The sequence below is a fragment of the Natrix helvetica genome, assembly GCF_964273705.1.
Source record: "Natrix helvetica genome assembly, chromosome: 8".
In the NCBI taxonomy this organism is placed as follows: Eukaryota; Metazoa; Chordata; class Lepidosauria; order Squamata; family Natricidae; genus Natrix; species Natrix helvetica.
In genome coordinates this window covers 27,055,544-27,076,899 of record NC_138559.1, presented here as the reverse complement: position 1 = coordinate 27,076,899, position 21,356 = coordinate 27,055,544, and the positions used below count along the sequence as shown (strand labels likewise).

Below are 21,356 nucleotides of genomic sequence, written 5' to 3'. Positions count from 1 at the left end.
GGAAATGTGTGGCTTTTTATGTGGACCCTTTGTGTTTTTATGGCCAATTGATATACAACCAGGAGTAAACCACCCTAAGACTGGAAGAATGAAATGCTGGACACACCCAACCTTGGTAGCATCTTCCCTCTTTTGTCTTTGACCTGAAGGATGAAGCATCTTCACGCATTGACTGAAAAGGAATGATTCCGATTTGTCCCACCTCAGTTGGCATCTTCTGCATTGATAGATGGTGGTTTATCTTCAGAGTTTCAGACAAGAGATCCAACCACAACTTCCTAAGCATTTACCCCTTGACTGAACTATGGGCTTTCTGTAGCACCGCTGTTAGATGAAACAATCTAAAAAGTATTTCAGAGCCGTGGCACAAATCCGTGCTGTTAATTTGCAGATGACATCACCGAAACAGCTTTTCACTCTAACATTTATTCCATCTCTCCTTTCTGGCTACCTAGTTCTCTCTGGGCTAGAATGCCAGATATTAGGGGTGTCTGCCAAGGCAAGTTTTCAAGTTGTGTTTTGCGCGGCTCAATTTCCTTCTAGTGTATCTTCCGTGAATTTTTTGGCAACAGTGGTTTTCCAGCCTTAAAATAGCTATATATCACAAGTTGTATTTGCAAGCGCATAGAATCAGGGGTTAGTTAAGGTTAGGGTTTCTTGGCTCTTGTGGGTTGGAAGCATTTCCCCCTCCCCAATTCTGAGATATCTAAACACAGAGACTCTTTGTGTGACTGTAATGTTGTGTGACAGCATTTGAAATCTGAATCTAAGTACACATTCGGGAAACTGGGAAATCTCCCTGGCGTTTAACCCAGAAAGGAGGGGAGGGGGCTGAAACAGCCTGTTAATATATTTCTTTTTAAAGTCAGTAGCAAAGTTATAATAATTCTGGGCTGCCGGCTTTCTGAAGCTGCAGCTCAATCTGCTGGAAGGAATAGGAAAAATATGCAAGACCTCGGAATCTATATTTAGACGAAGAGTGAATAGCCCCGGTTTAATTTTCCCCTTCTCCAAAACCTATTTAGGGAGCGATGAGAAAAGCTCTTTTTTGCTAAGCTACAGAAAACCTTCCTTGTCCTTTAATTCTAGATGAACAGGATTAGCGTGAACATATTTAACCTCTGACCTTTGGACAAAAGCATTATCAAATTTAGTGGCCAAGTGGGACTCCATTTAACTGAGCCAGTCCGGCATCTTGGCATTGGGGAAGGGAGGGGGTGTTTGCTTTTGGAGGTTTCCCCCCTCATTTCTTCCCTCCCCTACCCCCCCACCCCAAAAAGCAAAGTTCAAAAATCCATCCTTCGATGAGGCCCTCCTGCAAGTCTCTTTTTCAGGTGGAGGGTGAACTTTGAAATGGTTCTTCTCATCCTGTCCAGATAGGAGAAGAAGAGCAAAGGTTGACCTCGTCTGAACAGTTGTAGAAAAGCTGATGAGCTGGACCAGACCAGGGTGGTTTTCTAAGGACCTCATGAGGTCTTCAACCAGCCATTGAGTTGAGGTTGTTGGACATCCTTTTTCCATCAGTGGGGCATTTAGCTCTTCACCACATAGGGAGGACCAAGCAAACTTCCTGAAAGCGAGGACAATTAACCAGTGGAACAGAAGTTGCCTTCAGAAGTTGTGGGTGCTTCATCGTTGGAGGTTTTTAAGAAGAGACTGGATAGCTCCTTGTCTGAAATGGTAGAGGGTATCCTGCTTGGGTGGGGTGGAAAACCTCCAAGGTCCTTTCCAAGGTGGTGGTGGTCTTCTTTTTTTCCCTCCTCCTCTTCTTCTTCTTCCTCTTCTTCTTCTCCTTCCTCTTCTTCTTCTCCTTCTTCTTCTCCTCCTCCTCTTCCTTCTCTTCCCCTTCTTCTCTTTCTCCTTCTCCCTTTATTTGTCCATGAAGAAACATCCCGGGGGGGGGGAGCCCCAAGCCTTCCTCTGGATAATTAGCCCTGAAACATATAAAGAGGCCCTCCCCGCCTCTCCGTCCACCGTAAAATCCTCCGAAGGGCCTGTGGAATGCCAGAAGGGGCCTCTCTTAAGCCGGTGTCCACTTACAGTTCATCTCTCATAAACTCCACCGCTGGGCTAAGGGCAGGCAGCCCAGGCCTCCTGGTATGTGATTGATTATCTGGTATTTATGCCACTGAGGAGTTTTCAGCGGTTGCGGGTCAAGGGGTCATCTTGTATGTCCTGCTGAAAATCCGTTTCCTTTTGTAGAGCGAGGGCCGGGTGAGCAGCACACAAAAACCACCTTTTTCTATTCCTTGGGAAAAAGGGGAGGGGGACAGGCCGGTGTCAGTGATTTTTTTCTTCCCTTCAGCCATTCTGAATAGTGTCCTTTTTAATTCTAAAGAACTTTAATTAAAAGTAGCAGGGGAAAGTTCATCTTGACAAGGGTTAGCTTACCTTATGTGCTGTCCTGGGACCTTCAAACCCACATTTGCAGGATGGGGGGGGGGGGTTGTTGATTCCCCCCTACCCCCACCCCAGCATGACTAACGAGTTGGTGTGTGGTTTTAATTAAAGCCGAGTCTCAAACAAGAGGAATAAAATCAGAAGTTGGGTTGGGTCTTTTAAAGCCCACTGGACTCTATCTTGTCAGTACTCGCAATTCTGCTGGAGGATTGGGGGGGTCTTGCAACCTGTGAAAAATTCCAGTGTGCTTTGAAAATTGGATTCCCTTTAGCCCAGAGATACAAGAAACCTTAAATTCTTAATGGATGCGGCTCAGTGATAATTGACCACATGGAGGAACTTGCTTCCAACAGCTTCAAATGGCGTTAATAGCCATATGCAGCCAGCGGGAACAATGTGGGATATGCTTGAAGGCTGGACGTCTGGCTTTCAAAACTATGACAAAGTTCTAGAGAAAGTGTTCCCACATTTTTCTTTGGCTCTTACAGTAAGAGTCAGGACTGCACAGGTGGGTCTGCGTGGTTATAGAGACATGGGGTTTCTCCCCCCAAGGTGACTACCTTCATCCATTCAAATTCCTAAACGGCTATTACAGAAACATTCCGCCATGATATTTGGGATCACTTGGTTGTCCCATCAGAGATGGTCCATGGGTTGTTTCAACGAAAATATTGTCAAATGGGGCACAGGTTAAATCCGAATCTAGGGAGTGGGAGAGAATATTGTGAATGTGTCCACCCCTCCAAAGAGTTCCAGGGGATGGCAGTGATGTCCCTTCCCTTCTCCTGTATAGTCTTCTCTCTTTCCTTGGCAAAGTTTGTGACCTTCTGAGAACAACTTAGAATAGAATAGAATAGAATAGAATAGAATAGAATAGAATAGAATAGAATAGCAGAATTGGAAGTCCAACCTCCTGCTTAGGCAGGAAACCCTACACCACTTCAGACAAATGGCTATCCAACATCTTCTTAAAGACTTCCAGTGTTGGGGCATTCACAACCTCTGGAGACAACTTCTGTTCCACTGATTAAGTGTTCTAACTGTCAGGAAATTTCTCCTCAGTTCTAAGTTGCTTCTCTCCTTGATTAGTTTCCACCCATTGCTTCTTGTTCTGCCCTCAGGTGCTTTGGAGAATAGCTTGACTCCCTCTTCTTTGGGGCAGCCCCTGAGATATTGGAAGACTGCTATCATGAGTCCTTTTTTTCATTAAACTAGACTTACCCAGTTCCTGCCACCATTCTTCATATATTTTAGCCTCCGGTCCCCTAATCATCTTGCTTGCTCTCCTCTGCACTCTTTCTAGTTTCTAAGTCTTTCTAGATTTCTGCAAAGAGAGATGGTCTTTTGTTCTGAGCCTTCCCAAATACCATTTACTATCAAACATCGGGAGCAGCTGGGAGAGGGGATGAGGGAAAGTCAACCCTGTACAGGTAAAATATCAGGAAGGGGGCAGCAGGGCTAACCTTTGAGAATCAACCAATTAATTGCTGATACAGGACAATGCATTAAAAAGGGGTGAATTGCTACTTGAATACATTTAACCTCCCTATTTTGAATAAAAATAAGGGGTCCCCCTCCTGAAGAAGAGCCTGGTTTTTCAGTCCCATCACCCTCATTTCTCTGAGGCTCACACTCTTCTCTGGGGTCCCTGGTGCTCTCCGAGCTTGGTTATTTTCTTGGTTATTTCTTGCATTACCCAACCAGGTAACACCATCAGGGCTAGAAGGACTGGGAAGCCACCCTAGTCACCTAGTTGGGTCATGAAACATCTGCAAGAAAAGAGAGCCAGCTCAGAGAGCAGAGTTCAGCCCTGAGCTGCAGGTCTTCTCTTCTGTGGAGGACCTTCTCTGGTTCACACATCCAGAAAAGGAGCTCCTTCCTTGACCAAAGCAAGGACGTCTTCTGGTTGGCCCTGCCAGGTTTCTCCTGAGATGGTGCATATGGATTCTGTGGAGACCCAGGCAACCACCCTTGTCCTGTACCCTGCAAAGCCCAGCATCTTGGGCATCCTTAGACCAGAGTCACCCTATCCAGAGTCAGCCCAGCCTTTCTGCATCGCCCATCAGTTCAATTCTCGGTTCCAGTTTGGATCGTCATTCATACGTCCTCACCTTTTCATTTCCTGTATCTGGCGGGGACCTAAGCGTGTCTTTGGTCTCCGTTTATCACTTCCTTTGTTAAAAGGCTTCATATCTCTATGAAAAGTCGCTCTGAAATTCTGCAAGAGGACAAGGAAATTATTTGTAATTTGACTATTTCAACCGAGGTGTTTGGGTTTGTTTGTTTTTTAAATGAATGACCTTTACTGTAAGCTGGGTGGTGGGAAGAAAGGAATAGGAAGGCACATGCAACGTGTTAAGTCTTCTTAAGCTTCTTTTATTTTTATTATGAAGCCAGAGTCTAGACTGGGATCTGATAAAAGAGGTGATAAGATGCTTTGGTTTACATTAGTTCCCACCTCGCATTTGCCTTTATCGGGAAACAGGAAATTTTAGGGAGAAGATTCATCATGAGCTGCTGAATGGTAGACAGTCCGGCCTGGACGGGGCAGCTGGTATCATGGCTGGTCCCTTGTGACAATGGCTCCGTTGGGTCCGGAAGCGGGAAGGAGAAAGGAGGCATGGGAGGATCTGGCGATCCTTCCTGAAAGCTTCCTTTGACCTGCTCTGAAAATGGAAATGCAGCTGCTTTGTCTTTGGGAAACTAAATATGAGAACTGTTTGTTGGGATGGAGTAGATTCTTTGAACGTTCCCTGTTCAGCTGCTTAACCCCAGGCAGCCCCCTTTTCTGAACTTTATTCTTGGTAGGAACAAGCTAAGTCAACTTTACCTCTCCCCCCCTCCTCTCTGACACACACACACACACACACACACACACACACACACCTTTTTCTCTCTCTTTCACTTCCTCTCCTCTTTCTTTCTTTCTTTCTCTCTCTTTCTCTTTCACTTCTCTTCCTCTTCCCTCTTTCTTTTTCTCTCTCCTCCTTTTCTCCTTCCTTCCTTCTCTTCCTTCTCTTTCTTTCTTTCCTTTTATTTATTTATTTATTTCTCTCTCCCTCCCTCCCTCCCTCCCTCCCTCCCTTCCTCCCTCTCTCATCTGTACACGTCTTGCAAATGTGTAGAGCTTGGGAAAGTGTGCCAATGCTAGAGACAGTTCTCTCTGATGTCTGTAGGTGACTTGTACAATCACCTCTTTCCCATTGTGGTGGTTCTGTGATTTAGCTGATTGTTGGATCATGTCATTCTCTTCCCCAGCTGCTTCATTGGGACACCATCCTAGCCACTTTCACCCGCCAGATCCATAATCCACATCCTTTATTCCTCCCTCCAACCAGGGTTTGAAATGTTATTTCTCGCGATTATGGAAAGTCTTTCAGAGGGGAATCCTAAACGCATTTCCTGCTCTGTGGGGACATCTCACAACCTGTGAAAAAACAGACCGACCAGCCAGTCACATGCTCTGAGCCATCGGAAGGGACTGGTCCTCCATTTGCTGCATCTGGTGCCCATGAAAAGGAGACCATCCTGAGAATTATTGGCAAATCAGGATTTGATTCTGGTCTGTAGGCTTATGGAGGGGGACTTGAGTCCTATCCATCCCAACAACATTTCCTTTAGTCATAAAACGGATCGGTCGTCTTCTCAAGGACCCAGAAAATGGATGGATTTTATGCTGGTCTTCACGTAAATCGGCCTGCCACTTTTATCCCATAGAAGTGTAATAAATAAATAAAACTATATAAATTAATCCCACCAGTCGCATTAGCTACCTCCGTCTTTCCCCCCTTCTGTTCCATCATGTCCGATTCTTGGTAGCTGCCTTGACTAATCCCGGCAGGTTTTTTGCCAAGGTTTTCCCAAGTGGTGTGCCATTGCCTCCTTCCTAGGGCTGAGAGAGAGCGGCTGGCCCAATTGGCTTTGTGCCCAAGGCAGGACTAGAACTCGGAATCTCCTGGTTTCTAACCTGGTGCCTTCACCCCTAGAGCAAACCCGGTCCCACCGCCAAATTTTGTTGTTAGTTGCGAAGTCAGGTCCAACCCCATGGACCACGTTCCTCCAGGCCTTCTTGTCCTCTCCCATCCTGCGGAGTCCATTGAAGCTCACGCCGGCTGCTTTAGTGACTCCATCCAGCCACCTCCTTCTCTGTCATTCCCTTCTTCTTTTGCCCTCCATCTTTCCCAGCATGAGGCTCTTCTCCTGGGAGTCCTTCTTCCTTCTCATTAGGTGGCCAAAGGATTTGAGTTTCCTCTTCAGGATCCGGCCTTCTAAAGAGCAGTCAGGGTTGATCTCCTCTAGGACTGACTGGTGGATGGCCTTGCAGTCCAAGGGACTCAAGGAAGGAGTCTTTCCTTCTCCAGTGAGTCACGTTTTGTCAGAGCCTCTCTGCTATGACCTGTCCGTCTTGGATGGCCCTACCCGGCATAGCTCATAGCTTGATTGAGCTACCCAAGCCCCTTCACCATGATGATAATAATAATAATAATAATAATAATAATAATAATAATAATAATAATAATAATAATAATAATAATAATAATAATAATAGTAATAATAATAATAATAATAATAATAATAATAATAATAATAATAATAATAATAATAATAATAATAATAATAATAATAATAAATATTTATTTCTTAGCCGCACCCTCTCCCGAAGGACTCGGGGCGGCGTACAATGAAACATATGAAATAAATATGTGGACAAAACAAACATATAACAGAGACATATACCGAGACATACACAAATGATCCATGAAGGGGCACCATTGAATAGATTTCCCCAAAGAGACGGCCGGGAGAGCCACATTCAGCCATGGCCCCGTTTCTCCCTCTGCTCACTTCCTTCTGACTTGGGTTCATTTTTGGCCCCCACGGATCCCATGAGTGGGGCAGATTCCCATAGCTTTGGGTTTGGGGTCTTTTTTTCTCTCTTCCCCACCCTGGACTTCACCCCGCCTTCCCTGAAGCCCCAAAGCATCCGTAAATTCACGGAAGTGGCTGGTCATCTCCATTCTTGGGGACTTTTCATGCAGAGAGTCTCACTATATCTGGATGATGATGCACAAAGTAAAATAGAAATAAAATCCTGCAACCTCCCCCCTTCCCTTCCTTTCCCCCCTCCCCCTCCTAGGAATACTTTGCGGCTTCGCTTTTCCTATCCAGATCGAGATCAAACCTTTTAAAACAACCACATATCAAAGCATCATTAGCAATGCAGCACTGTTAAATTGAGATATTAACTTCTTTCAAGCATGCATTTTTGGAAGAGGGGGCAGTTTTGTAACTCCTGATTGCGGTAGCCTTTCTTTTTTTTATTATTATTTTGGCCCAAGGCACCAGCATCTGGCTGATGGAGAGACTGTAAAAATTAAAAAGCCACACAAATCACAGGGAGAGAAAAGCAGTAAATTCAGTGATAAGAATTTAAAATTAAAATGTTCCGGGGCTTTTATATCCCACCGAACATGAAAGGAACGCAGGTTTTTTCTTTTCTTTCTTTTTTTTTGTCCCTGTTGCCATAAAACGGCTGCTGCTAATAGCTGCTTGATTTCCTTCCTTTCTGCCTCCACTCTTGGCATAATCAGACTTCCTTGATCCATTGCCGGAAAAAGGGCAATAAAGTTAAAGTAAACCGAGAATAGCGGCTGGCCAGGATGGCCAGGAGAGATGGGTTGACAGGAGGAGGAGGGTCCCTCACATGGGACTTGGTGCTGGTCCAGCCTCCTAGGGGAAAAGCATTTTTTCCATAACCCCAAAAGGAAGATAGGTTTTTGAGGGGGCTCAGCCCAACTTCCCACCTTGGTCCTCGATGGGTTGGCATCGCCTTTCGCCTAATAAATGTTTATACCTCAATGTCATCCCTCTTTGTGATATCAACAGTTCCAACTTCTACCTTCCTATAGCTTTCTTTGACCCTATAGGGCACAGCATGTGAGGACAATTGGACCCAAGGATAGTTTTTCCCCCATACCATCACTCTACTACACAACTAATTCCCACAACACTGTCACACTACCTAGAAAGGCAGTATTACAATCATTATTCTCAGCTTCCATGTTACCTATCACCTTATTTTTTTATGACTATAACTTTGTTCCTTATAACTATTGTTGTGTGTACATTGAGAGTTCACGCACCGGAAACAAATTCTTTGCGTGTCTAATCACACTTGGCCAATAAAGAAGTCTATTCTATTCTTTGTGGCATGTGATGAAGCAAATTCCTGGTCCCGACAAAAACCCCTTTTACTAATTGACTGTGAATTCTGCTCCTTCACATCCAGCAAAGTCTTTCAAGGGAGGATTTACGGTCACAGACCTTATCTGGCTTGGAGAGCTGCCAGGCCGATATCTGCAAAACTTGGCAAGGAGTCTCCAAACCAATGAAGCGAACTAATTGTCTTCTGCAAACTCCACTCCCCTTTCGCTCCTCTTTTATTTCCTCTGGGAGGGGCCATTCATCGTCCACCTGTGGCCTTACTCCCAAGTCAACCCCTGTTCTTTAGCTCTTCCCTTTGTCTGGCAACTCTGCGCATGCACACATTGGGAACAGGCTCCAGCTGTTCCTCTGCCCCACTGATGTCTGACTCCGAAGGCAGCTGATAAATGTCAGATGGCCCTGGCCCCTCTCTGCCTCCAACACAGAGCCCTCATCAGAGCCTTCCCCAGACTCCAGGACTGGCCCAGTCTCCTCCCCAGACTCCTCACTGTCCGAGTCTGCTGCCAGCTCTGCTGGCCACTGGTGGGCCACAACACAACCCTTGATGGGCTAGAAAACCTGTTGGACTCATAACGTCACCCATAATAGACTCTCAAGAGATTTGGGGAACCTTAGAAGGTCTCAATCCAAAGGAAGGTCAATCCGTCAGAATAGAGCTGGAAGGGACCTTGGAGGTCTTCTAGTCCAACCCATGTCTTGTTTTTAGGTTGCCCGTTGACCGATGGGTGGCAAGCCCCTTTGTCTCCTCTGAACTCCAGCCCCCGACAAAGAGGGGAGAAAGAGAAAGTCCCATCGTTTGGCGACACTCAAAGGGGCCATGGGAAGAGGAGGGATGCAGAGGTCGAGGGAGGAGGGTGTGACTAACATGGCCAGCCATTCAAAGATGGGACCACATTGTTCCCAAAGTCCAGATGGCCCCTGGAATAAATCAGCGGAGGCTGGAGCAGAAAGTTTGTTCACAACACAGCGGTGTAATGGGGAGGCAGAGCCAGGATCCGCTCTTGAGAAATGGACATTTAGGCACCAGAAAATACTTTTCAGACTGCAGCCAATTCGCTTCCCTTCATTTTAAAGACCTCTGCTTTTCTTTTTTTTTAAAAGATGTATTACACTCCAATTTTAGGGCTGTTGTTACATTCTCGACTTCTGTTATGAGTCTTATCATAGGACGTTTTGTCCTGTCATTCCTGAATTGGCAGCGAAGACTGTATATGTGAGAAATTCTGTTGTTGCTGTTGTTGGAAGCGGCTGAGAGCCATCGACAGGGTTACTAGTGGTCAAGGAAATTTGAAAGAGGCAGCAATGTTGATTGGGGCTTGGCCAGGTTACACTCTTCACACCCCTCTGCTGTCGCTTTGTGAAATGGAAGCTCTTCTCATATGGGAGACACACACTTAAAAGGGAGGAAATACACATTCACCTGGTTGAACAGATCACTTCCTCCGTTTTTCAAACTATGCTGGTGGACAGATTACTTCCACACAGCTTGGGGAGGAGGGAAAAACCTAGTTCTTCCATGTAAATGCTTAGGAAAAGAAACTGTCCCTTTTGCTAAAAACATAGCCAGCATATCACCTGTGTGAGAAATTGAATTTGCTTGATCCTTGCCCACGTTTGTCTTCAATTTTAGAAAACAGCCTTTGAAGTTGACCTAGAGAAACGGCCAAATCCATTCTAAGACAAATGCCAGATTCTTTTTTTAGACTCATGCGTGTCTTCTAAGATCTTATTTCCCCTCTTGTCTTGTGATTTTCCACAACACTTAGAAAAGTCTGCCCTTAAGTGGAACGGAGCTCATGTTTTACCTACGGATGACCCACCTCAGTCTGGGGCAGTGCTTCTCATCAACTGGATGGGGGTTTCCAAGGGTTGAGATCCACCCCAATTAACGTTGCTGAGAAATGTTGGTCTAGGGGGCATCTTCAGTTAAAAGATTCTCAGGTGGCAAGTATCTGAGATACTTCACTCTCCAGGCTAGGAAGGGCAGGAGGTCTTGGTCAGCACCTCTAGAATTTCAGTGTTTCTGCCAGTTGGAGGCAGCCTTTCTTTTCTGAATCCCCACTAGAAAATTACTCATAGGTTTCTTTACTCCGGTTGTCTGCTGGTTGAGTGATGTTCCCCAAACATTTGAGACAGAACATCAAAGTCTCACTGATGGTCAGTGATGAAAACAAGCCTCCTCCCCCAGCAATGTGTCCCTGTTGTAAGGAGGCTGTCTTCATTTTGGACCTTGCTCTGACAGGTTTCACTCCTCAGCCCTTGATCTGTTGGGGATTGCTCCAACAGAGAGAAAGCTTGCTTGTTTTCAAGCAGGTGGAATTGATCTGAAGGCAGTTGAAAGAAATAGGAAGTAAGGGAAGCCTGGAGAAGAAACCAAAGACACCCCAAAACACATTCCTTGGGAGAACCTGTGCATATTGTCTGCAGATCTGTGACTTTGGCCCCTTGTTGTTTACATTTGGTTCCTGGTCATTTGAGTTCGCATTGCAGAACTTTTCTGGTAGATATATATTAATATTTTCTGTAATGACAATAAAAATGTGATTTTAATTTTATTTACTTATGAAATGTATTTGCTGTCCATCCCGTATCTACTGACTCTGGGTGGCTTGCAACATACTTTTAATGCTGAAATAAAATCATCTCCATCAAAGGCCACGGAAATACCAAAATATATACAGAACTCTGTTCTGCAGCTTTGCTGGAAATACATCCCAGATATGACAACTCACCATGGCCAACTCAACTTGGCCAACTCAACTTGGCCAACTCACTGCAAGGCAAGAGTTACACTAATATCGAAGAAATGATGGAATAGAATCATTAAAGAAAGGATGAAAAAAGAAGGGACAGAATGAAATCTGAAGGGCAAAAATGAAAACATTATTTTAACTCTTTTAAATAATTACATTGAATTGTTGAATTGTCCCTCGGTGAGTTGTTCATGGCAAGTTGCCCACGGTGTGTTGACTGCAGCGAGTTGTCCCACTCCATCCCAAGTGAAGGCCAAGAAATCTACTGAACTCTCACGGATGGACTCAGCAGAAAAGGATTCCAGAATCTCAGCAACCCAGCAGTCTCTCTTGATCCAGTCAGAGTTGGGATACTGATCACTCAACCAACGCACCTCCAGAAAACCAAATGGTGTGCCTCAATTTTCCACAAGCTGCCGATGTATTGATGCCTTGGACTATAAGTCCCATCATTCCCAATCTGTTGATCATGGAGGGAGGCTGCAGGCCTGACATCAGGACAATTCTTGGAGGGTTGAGTCAAAATATTTCATGGAAAAGGTGACATTCTAAACAGGTGACCTTGCATCCATATTCTTTGAGGGACCCAGGGGTGGAGAATGGTGGAGACTCTGCTTCTTTGGAGAGGTCGGATGGACTCTTTTGTACCCTGAGACATTCATTTCCTGGAAAGCCACCCTTGGGAAGACTTCAACCCAATAGATTCAATCCCCAAGCACCAGGAATTACGGTCACCCAACCCACTAAGCTCTAAACCTAGCTTAGCAACGATCGTGGCCACCTGCACACAACAGATTGCACCCCCAAAAGAAACCCCGTGATGCCTGAAATATTTGCCCCCCACCCCAGAGCTGAGGTCCCACAAGATGCTGCCTTGCAAACTCCCCCCCCCTCCAAGCCCACCCAGCTTCCCAAAGTGTGTCCTGTGGACTCAGCCAGGCGGGCCAGGGCGGTGGGTGTTTCTGTATTTTTTTTTCCAGGGTGGAGGGTAAGAAGACTTGAAGTCAAATGTCTGAAAGTCAGATCCCTTTTTAGTATGAATTTGCTGTATCTCATTCCGAGCACTAATTCCAATTTAATTGCAAGTGGCCCGAAGCCTCTTCAATAGGAGTAACAAATGGTTTGATTTTGTAAACTTCATCAGACTGCATTTTAAATGCGACACAGTAGCCTGGCTCGAATGCCAATGAAGCACTGAAGTAGCTCTCTGTTTACTAATTATCCGTTTTTACTTCAAGCCACGCTGGCTGGCTTGTCTGATTAAATCGGATTTGTGGGATACAGAGCAGCTAGCAGAGTTTTCTCTATAGTAAACGAGATTGGAGCTATGGAGCGCCTGGCTGCACACTGTAAATTATATTTCCTTTTAAAGGGGACGTGTCTCTTTTATGCCTTCGGCCTGCCTGCTGCATATTAAACATGGCGGGATGGGAGAAGGAAGGCAGCCGGGTTTAACTTTTAATGGGATGTGTGTCTCCAGCCGTATTTATTTCCCCCCACGCTCACCAGCAGCCGAGCCACCCGGTCCGGCTGCAGGGAGGATGAGCGGCTGTGCATTTAGCCAGCGGTGCCCCTGGTTTGGGGAAAGGGGGAGGAAGTGGGCATTGGAGAGAGGGAGAGGGGAGGGAGGGAGGAAGAGGAGAGGGAGGGGGAGAGGAAGGAAAGAGGAAGTAAGATAGGAAGGAAGGAGGAAGGAAGGAAGGAAATCAGAAAGAAGATGGGAGGGAGGGAAGGAAGGAAGGAGAGAGGAAAAAGAATGAGAGGGGAGGGGAAAGGCAAAAAAGGAAAGGAAAGGAATATAGAAGAAGGGAAAGCAAGGGAAGGGAAGGATAAGGGAAATGAAGGAAAGGGAAGGGAAGGAAAAGAAAGGGAAAGGAAAGGAAACAAAAGGGAAGGGAAGGGGAAAAAATGAAAGGAAAGGAAAGGAAGGAGAAAAGAGAAAGGAGAAAGAAAAGGGAAGTAAGGGGAAGGGAAGGGAAGGGAAAGGAAAGGAAAATAAAGGGAAGGGAAGGGAAAGGAAAGGAAGGGAAGGAAAAGGTAAGGTAAGGAAAAGAAAGGAAAGGAAAGGGAGAAAGGAGAAAGGAAAGGAAAGTAAGGGAAAGGGAAGGGAAGGGAAAAAAATGAAAGAAAAGGAAAGGAAGGAGAAAGGAGAAAGGAGAAAGAAAAGGGAAGGGAAGGGAAGGAAGATTGTGGGGAAGGGAAGGGCTTGAAAGATGAATCAGGAAAGATTCATTCAATCGTAGCATTTATAACATCCAGCAGTGAGGAAGCTGAACTTTGGGCGTAAGAGCAGCTCCTGGCCCTGCATCCCTTCCACAAATGCTGCTTTGCAAATAGCTAAGACTTGGCCGTTCTGCGCACAGGAGATGAGCTCGTGGTCCCCTGCCTCTCTTTTCCTTTCAACCTCCCTCCCTCCCTCTCTTCCTCTCCTGCAGCCCCTCCGTTGCGTCCCCCCAACTGGGTGCCAGCCTCTTTTCACCTTTGATGTATGTCGCATTTATGGTTTGCTCCTGCTGACGTGAAGGAAAGAGACCCACATCCAGTTGTTTTCCTGACAAAGCCCCACATGCCTGACCCCACTTCTCCCTCCCCCCCAAATCCAGAAAGGCCAGAGAGGGTGGGCCTGCAGTGCCACGTCACGGGGCCATCCTTAAGCCTCCTCGGCTGCTGGGGGGACTTTAATTCCACAGGCGTGACCTCTCTTGCCCCTTCTTTCCATATTTGTCTTTGTGCTGGGAGCTTTTTATATTTTAATTTGCTTTTGAATGTCCTACAAAATTAATGGTACACTTTTCTCTCTCTTTGGGCGATTGTGCGCCGTACAGTCCTGCCGAGGCCCCTCAGTGTTTTCTGATAGCGCCGTTACCGTGGAAATGAATGGCCGCAATGCTTTTCCCCATCCATATTCTCCCGTTTTAATTGTTGACAGTAAAAAGCATTTAAATGCTCTAAATTTGTAATCATCTTCTGGAGAAGGAAAAGGGGAGGGGAAAACATTAAAATGTGAAGCCCATGAATAAGTCGCCCCTTCCCCATTTCTGGGATTGCATCTCCCTTCTCCAAACACTCTCCCAGCCCCCCCCCCCCCCCGTTCCATTTTTGTCCACTTAAGATTCCCCAAAAGAAGCAAATGGTTGCCCCCCTCCACACCCACCCCCCTCCATTTGAGGGCCTCTATCGAGTTGATGAAAAGAATCGCCAGTAGCTTCAAGCCAATAAAATGGGACACACTGGATATTTATTTTATTTTATTTTTTAAAGGCAAATGTGCAAACAGCCTTGGGAGACCGCAAAAACTAAAAAAAATATACCTCCAGGGTGATCAGGAGCATCCTGACAGTCAGAACAATTAATTAGTGGAACAACTTGCCTCCAGAGGTTGTGGGTACTCTGACTTTGGAGGTTTAAACAGCCATTTGTCTGAATTGATGTAGGGTTTCCTGCCTGAGCAGGGGGCTGGACTAGAAGACCTTCATGGTCCCTTCTGACTCTGTTGTTCGGTTAAAACAGGGAAAATTGCTGAAATTGGGCAGGGGTAGAAGGACACGGTGGAGGGCCACCTCTCTCCAGGTTTAATCAAGTCCTGAGAAGGGCTCCAGGTTTGGGCTGATCAGGAAGCACGAAAGCAGCAAACGTGAAGCCATTTGAGTCCCCCAAAGTCAAAATGGCGACTGCAAACGCAGGACAGATGTGCCAGGCGTGGTGACGGGGCGTTCCATCTTGACTCACTGGCCATCGTCCCCTTCTCAGTGGGCTCCTTGAGGATAAACTAAAGGAGCTGCAGTCGGAAAACGAGTCCGATCAAAAGAAGAAGATGGAATGAAACAATCTTGGCAGCAGAAACTTACGTGACTCCAAGGAGCAGAGGAAATAGACGGAGAGAAAGGATGGGGGCCTTGAGAATGCCCTGATGAAACCCAAGTAGAAAAGCAGAAGTGGGCAGGGCATTTTTTGCCCTCTGCTGCTTAGGCCCAAGTCTGGAATGAATGGATTTTGGAGGGAGGGTTTTTTCCTTTAAAATGATAGATCTGGCTGTGGGAATTAGCCACGTGGCAGGTTGAGCGTCTGCCTGGGGGGACAAAGCTGTGAGGGGTGTTGTGCCAGCAGTTGGCAAGGCTGCCAAAGACGAGACAAACAGCCTTGGCAGTTGCCATGAACAGGGTTAAGCCCCCACCTCACCTCCACACACGGATTTGGCTCCCGAAAAAGCTCTTTAATTCCTGGCCTTGTGCCAGGCATCTCCTTTAGGCTCTCTCCCGGCTGAACATCTGCCAAAGTTGGCCAAAAGGAAACGGTAGGGAAAGGACGGTGCCCTTTGTCCCTTTCTTAACACCCAGCCTGCTGGAAAACCAGCCTCCCAGCCGCCCGGCTTCCCACTCCTCCAGGGAAGCCTACAAAATTTTGCCAATGAAGTCAAATTTCCACACCGCTCACGCTGTTATTTCACAAACGCAGTAGACAAATAGGGACGCGGTGGCTCAGTGGCTAAGACGCTGAGCTTGTCGATCAGAAAGGTCGGCAGTTCTGCGGTTTGAATCCCTAACGCCGCCTAGCCCCCGTCTGCTCTGCAGCCAAACCTGAGGTGCTTCTTTAGGTGAAGCATGCAGAGCACATGGCCAGATTTGATTACCCCCCCCTCAACTCTGCTCTCCACACCACTCCTCTGGAGTAGGGGGCACCAAAATTAGAGTTGCAGGGAGGGGGATGTTGCATTTTTGGCAGGTGATTCCTTGCCTTGTGCAAACTTTGTAGAACCAGCTCACGCGTTGTCTTAGCATCTCATGATGGTTGGCCTTTGCGACACTGGGGGGTAGAATAGCCTAGCTTGACTTCTTGCTGGGAATCTCCGGCTAACCTGGATCTGGGATGCCTTCCTGGGGAAGGGGTTACTCTACAAGGGGTAGCTATAGGGGGTCGCTTTGCCCCGGCGTACCCAGTGGGACACTCACCACATCTGGAGGGCTCTCTGAAGGCCTGCTGTGGGCAGCAACTGGAGACCCTGCTGTCTCAGCCCCCGGACAAAAAGGGGGAGTGATCCAGCCCTTCCAAGACAGGATCCCTGCCTCTTGGGAGTAGATCTTGAGAATCTGCTGAAGACCATGCTGGATGGTATTGGGTGGAGTCATCAGCTTCTATCCAATTGGGTTGGCAACCAAATCCTCTTTTGGGCAGACTTATTTTGTGTTTGGCAATGGCTGGAGGAGAAGGTTCAGCACACACGATGCTTCCTCCTCCTCCCTTCCACCCCCTCCCCCCATTATCGGGGCCCAATTAGTTCCACAAATGAGAGTCTGGGGTGCCTCTGTAGATTTGTTCCAGCCCTGCGCACCGGCCCAGGTCATTGTCCGGCCTTCGTCTCCTGCTGGCAACCTTTATCTTGGCCTCAGCGGGTGCAACTTACAGGAGAGCGCTCTGGCCAGGCATCCTGCCGGCTGGGGGCCGCTTTGCCACAGCTGGCCGAGGTGCTCAGGCCCTCGGACTCCTGACCTCTGCCCCCGGTCCTGCTGACATTTTGAAAGTGACAGCCCCGAGGCCTGCATACTTTGGGGGATTTACTCTTTGTGGGTGCCTCTCCCCGCCTGCTTTTGTTGCCAGAAGTGGTGGGGTTGGGAACACCAGCAAGGCTTGGGCAGGCTGCGTGTGGGGCTGGGGAGCGGGGGTCTGCCTCATCTCCCCCTCCCCAGAAGAAAGTAGATAAGAGGGATTCTGGCCCACGTCAAGAACGGAGGCTTCTCTTAAAATGTGTTTTTTCATTCTTTGCCTCATTAATTCATCGCCCGGCAGGGTCTTTGCCTGTCACTGGAAGGGATGGGATAATTCCTGCTTTTCCCCCTTGGCTCGGCGATGGGAGGATCTGCAAACCAACAGGTGCATTCGGGAGCTGAACCTCTCACAGACTGGATTAGGGAAGGAAGGGCAGAGCCCAGGTTCTGGCAGGAAGAGTTGTAAGGTGTCTCTGCTGCTTTGGCTATCCCAATCTGAGATCTGTGGAAGCCTTGATGCTCTCCGAGCTTGGTGGTTTTCTTCCAGACCTCTCATTGCCCAACTAGGGAACATTATCACGGCTAGAAGGGAATGCGGTTTGGGGGGTAGAGGAGGAGGAGGAGGAGGAGGAGGAGGAGGGGAAGAGGAAGAAGCCGGGGTGGGTTACAGCCGGTTTGCTGCCTATGCGCGGGTGCACCGTTGCTTGTGAAATGATTGGGCATGTGCAGAACATTTAAAAGGGACAAAAGACTTGAAAAGTAAAATTAATGTATAGTAGAAGAATTAGGATATAGTGATAAGATCGGAGGGTAGGAAAGATAACTTAAGCTACGCTAAGATAAGAAAAATATACACAATACAATAAAAGTAATTTGACAGTCTGATATACACGGCTAAGCATAAACAACTAAGCAAAGGAGTAAAGAAACAAAGTGACCACAAATGTATAACTGGAATGTATAGGAGGGGAAGACAACAACTGTAAAAATGCACCAATAGGCGACGTTCAGTTGTGGTGTTGTTTCTAAGTTATGTGTTTATTTTTGGTGATGTCTTTAAGTGTTTAAAAAATCTTTTAAAGGACAAAATGCCAGCGGCGACCGGGAAACTGGTTTGAGGGTGTGGCCAGCCTGGGTCACTGCCGGTTCTGCGACCCAGGCCAACAAACCACTACTGGTTCGCCCTGTTTTTGGTCCCAGGAGGCTTCAGGGAGGCCCAGGCCCAAAATGGGCCAGGGGGGGTTGCACGCATGCGCAGGGAGGTTGGGGGGGGATTGCGCACATGCACAGGGGAGCAGGACGCATTACATTGTGGGTGTAGGCATGTATGTATGTGCGCTGTTTGCAATGTGCACAATTTCGGCATGTGAGGACAAAAAGATTAGCCATCACTGGTCGAGGGTTTCCTGCTTGAGCAAGGGTTGGACTAGAAGACCTCCAAGGTCCCTTCCAGCTCTGTTCTGATTCTGAGCGCCACCATCTGTGAAGACAGCAACTGTGGTTTCTAGGTGTAAAGTTTATTGATCCGGCCTGAATTCTTGGTATCTCTGCTTGTCCATCTCCTTGGCCTTGGAGAAGCAGGGAAACACAGAAGCCACTCTCTTCATTGGGGCTCAGTGACCTCACATTGGTCCTCCACCCCCACCCCAAAGTCACTGGCACTCGCATGCCCACCGCTTGACAAATTGCCACCCTCGGAAAGCCCGTGTCTATTTAGAGGTCCTCTCTGTGATGAAGCTGGCGTTTGCCGCGCAAGATAATGAGAGCTTTGTGCCGGGAAGGTCTGCGCACCTGGGTCTGGCTCCAGCAGAGCCCCTCCCCTCCGGGTTCTAATTGGGGGGAAGGCAGTGCAGGTGTGAACAGAGAGGCTCCTTGGCTGGCACTAGGGTTGGATTGTCCCCAAGGCGCGTGGCTGTGTCAGAGCGAGAGGAAGGATTTGGGCTTTTATCGGCGTCAGGAAGTATTTATCCCCGAGCTGTTCGTGCCAAAAGCTCAGCCGGCAGCCTCCGGCGTGTGTGGCTTCATAAGCAGCTCCGTGCAAAGATCCAGAAGAGAAGGAACAGCCCTCCCCACCCCCCGGATCCCTGATTTCTGAACACCTGTGGCTTTGGGGGAAGGGGTGTTCTCAGCTTCCCAGGGGCCTCAAGGTGGTCTGTCTTAGGAGCCCAGTTGGGACCTTTGGAGCACCAGGCGCACCTTGGTCAAAGTCCTTTGTACATTTTTAAGGCACCGGACTACAAACCAGGAGACTGTGAGTTCTAGTCCTGAAAGCCAGCTAGGTGACTTTGGGCCAGCCAATCTCTTGTCTTGATCCAACTGACCTCACAGGTGAGGAGGAGGAAGGCATACCAGCAGGGATTTTTTCTGCACAGACAGGACATTACTCAGGAGCATCTCTCCCTCTGGGCACCTTCCTGGAGTGACCTGCGTTCCGCATGGAACCAAATTTAGCCTTTGTGATGAAGGCAATAGGCAGCACTCCCCCCCCCCCAGTTTCCTTACAAACATCATCATGGACAGTTCATTTCTGGCATGCAAATGAAGTCACAATTGCCTCTCATTTTCTCTTCCCTTCCCTCTCCCCTCTTTCCCTTTCATTCTTTCAAGGCAGCTCACCGCATCCCTTGCAATGTTGTGCGGCTGCTAATGAATTGCTCGTATAATTTTCTAGATCATTTTATTTTCCATCTTTCTCCAAAAGGGCCTTTAAGAAATCCGCCATTTGCTTGCTTTATTCTTGCCAGGTTGATCTGATTTTAACTGTTTGATGAGATAATGAACGGTGCATCAAGTGAAAGAAATTGGTCTTACGGTACAAAAGATCAGCGGGTGTTTTGTCTTGGCCATCTGTAAAAATTGAAATGCGGGTGGGAGAGCTTGGTCACCTCTGCAGACCCAGGCCGGAGAAGACCCTTGTGCCAAGGGTCTGTAGACACTTCCCTGGGGATTCTCCAAGGGTCCATAAGCAGGAGACTGAACTCAAAATCTTGACCCTCCAGTGGTGGGATTCAGCCCGTTCGCCCCCCTTCGGGAGAACCAACTTTCTGAGCAGTTTGGTGAACTGATTGTTGGAAGAAATCTTAGGGCAGAGAACCAGTTGTTAAATTATCTTGAATCCCAGGATTCAAGATAATATTTGGAAGTTCGGTTTGGGGAGCTGTGAGAAGACAGTCCTGACTCTTTTGGAGTTAAGTGCAGAAGTTTTTCCACCAGCAGTTTTTTTTTTTAAATTTTCAAAATAATCTCTGGTTTCCTTTGGATATGTGGGAAGCCCATTAGAGAAAGCATCTCTTCCCAATTGCAGATGGTGAAATTACACATCTACCCTATGAATATGCTTGCCTTTCTTATTTTCCATCTCTCTTTAATTTACCTACTATTTCATTTCATTTTATATTATTCTGTTCTAATTTGCTCCCTAACTGGTATAATAATCAGGTTTCATTAGAGAGAAAGGGGGGGATGTTTAGTTAATAAGTTCCTTTGATTGTTGCCTGTGATAGAATTCCATACATTCAAAGTCACAACCGTCACTATTATAGTTATCTTGCAAGGAGGTTGTGTGGTGAAAACGTGCTTGAATTCCCTGCTGCAAAACAGGTAGGCAGGTACAATATATAGGAGGTTGGGAGTGATGGATGGATGGATGGACGGACACAGAGACAGACAACTAAAGAGATGAAAACTCCAAATGCTGAATGCACTCTTTAGTTGAGTTTGCATAATTTCATTTCTCCCAAGAGGGAAGCAGGCCATGGTCTCTGCATATTGGGTGAAGACCATCCATGGAGAGAAGAGGTTCATGAATGTCAGATTTGTGAAAACTTGCCTGATCCATGCATAATTCTTTTTTTTAAAAGTTTTTAAATAAACATTAAAAATATTGGACATAGTGCGACGTTTCTGGCATAATCATTTCCATGGAGTTTTTTTGATATTACAACAATAACAGTTTGTATCCAGGACATAAGGATGTGTGGTCAGTCAAAGTACCTACACATCAAACCCTTATATGATATAGTTACTATCACTGCATATACATATCCAATTCCTACCTTTCGTACAATATTAATACCATATTTTCCAGTTCTTAACTTATCCGTGTTATTCTGTCCCGACCTTTTTCCCTCGTCTCTAACCATGGGTACCATTTGTCTCAGATTTCGGGGTATTCCGTCTCGCCCTTGTCTTTGAGGTCTAGAGTCAGCCTGTCCATTTCTGTGCACGTCAGTATCTTCTTTGTTATTTCTTCTTCCGGGGAGATCTCTTTATTTTTCCAGTTCTGTACAAAGACCAATTTTGCTGCTGTTAAAATATGCAACATTAATTATAATCCACCTTTGCTATGTTTTTCTTTTGTAATCCCTGATAGAAATAGTTCTGGCCTCAACTCTATCCTTTGACTTAACATCTCTTCTAACCACTTTCTTGTCTGGTGCCCTGGCTTTCGAGCACTCCCACCACACATGGTAAAAGGTTCCTAGCACAGGATCTA

At 46.9% G+C, this 21,356-nt stretch overlaps 1 protein-coding gene across 3 annotated transcripts in view; it reads left to right on the top strand.

Moving 5' to 3' along the window:
* Positions 1-21,356, top strand: part of ZBTB16 (zinc finger and BTB domain containing 16) — a 71,811-nt gene that overhangs the window by 37,606 nt on the left and 12,849 nt on the right. The gene's annotated exons all lie outside the window — the stretch shown is intronic.